Here is a 1875-nt window from a genome sequence, read left to right on the forward strand (position 1 = left end):
CTCTCTCTCTCTCTCTCTCTCTCTCCTTCTCCCTTTGTCTTCCTTTCATCCGTTCGAATCTCGGTCACGGAAACGGGAATCACATGTGTACCACTTCGAAAATACGAGCGACGCGGACCACTTAACGGAATATAACCTAATTTAAATTATCATAGCCTATCTAACGATGTACAAGTGTCTTCGTGTTCATTCTTCGAGTTTGTATTCCATGTTCATCGATAAATTATATCATATCGGGAGCTGTCTCTGTGTCGGTCTGTACGTATGTATGTGCGTGTATACGTGTTCGTATGTCTGGCTGAGAGTTCATCGTTTTTTGTACAATGATGCACAGTGATTGGTACGTTGTAAAATATATCGTATGTGTCTATGTGTGCTCTGCGAATTATTTTGCGATCGATCTTCTACAAATGTCGACGCACGACGGGACCTAGTCTGTCTATATGTTTATCGTTCGGGGACCCTCGAGTCCTTCCTGAACCGCATTCGATCCTTTCTCCTGGGGGCCACGTACTAGGCATGTACGTCTTTTTCTTTTTTTCTTTTCTTTCATATCTTTTTTCGTGTCGAAGAAATCAACCATTCGCTCTCTAATCATACGTTTTATTCTCCACTGTGTGTACCAAGAATCAGCAAATTATCATGGAATGAAGAAAAGTGGAAAAAATAACGAGGGCATGAAAGAAATATCGACAGAGAGTGTCCAAGGATCTCGCGGCAATCAGGAAGTCCTCGCGAGACGGCTTATCAAAGTTCTACTAAAATATAGGTATATGCTATGTAGTCGGTTATATGTATAATATGGCTATTATCGTTTAGTATATAAGTAACCTGTCAGTGTTAGTGGACCGTGTTTCCTCTTTTTCTCTCTCTCTCTCTCTCTCTCACTCTTTCTCTCCCTCTCTCTCTCTCTCTCTCTTTCTCTCTCGTCCCTTCTCCCGTTTTGAACTGGCTATGAAAACCGAAGGTGTTTAAATTCGCGACGCGGTATCTCTGCCGCATCTTGAAGAACGTTTCCCATGAAACGATGTCGTCATCGCGGCACCCCCATCTCCTCCCCCAACCCCACCCTCTCTCGTCCTTAATCGTACGCGCGCGATGACCGCGTGGAAAAAAAAAAGGAAAAGAAAATTCGAAGATGTAAGTATAAGAAAGTAGACGACGTAGAGGCAAGCTGGCGGAGAGGTGGCAAAGAATGAAGTATGCAAATCAACGTTCCAAGGCCGCGAGGGTGAAACACGCCTTCCTTTCCTGCTTTCCCCCTCCTCCTCCTCATCCTCCTCCTGTTCCTCCTTTGAGTATTGTGTAAAAAGTCAGACTTTCGAGAACGACGGTGATATCGAGTGACCGCGATTTCACGAAGAAGAAGAAGAAGACGAAATGGAACAAAAGTAGCGGTAGGAAAAGTAGAAAAAGAAAAAAAATATATATATATATATATATGTGTGTGTGTATGTATATATATATTGCATATATATTGCATATATACAACATATATATATATATATGTTTGTGTGTGTGCTTATGTATAAATATACTTTCTTGAAGTGAAATATAGTATGCAAGAAGATAAAAACAGTCAAATGCAGCATGAAAAAATTGCATAGTTCTTCCAAATGTGAGGCGCACTCGTGCCAAATGAACTTATAGCGAGAACGGACACCGTCAGTTCCACCTCCACCACGGGTACCCTGACTCTAACAATTTTGTTACTTTTTATTTACTTTTTACAACCGTGTTACCATGCGATCGTCATCGATCCGCGACGGAGGTTTCCCCCCTTGTATTTCATTCGCGCGTAATTTCCCTCCCCCGATCCCTCCCGTCCCAACCCCCAGTAATTGTTCCTTCCCTTTGCAGCCCCCCCCCCCCCCC

This window comes from Habropoda laboriosa, unplaced genomic scaffold (genome assembly GCF_001263275.1).
Source record: "Habropoda laboriosa isolate 0110345459 unplaced genomic scaffold, ASM126327v1 scaffold57, whole genome shotgun sequence".
In the NCBI taxonomy this organism is placed as follows: Eukaryota; Metazoa; Arthropoda; class Insecta; order Hymenoptera; family Apidae; genus Habropoda; species Habropoda laboriosa.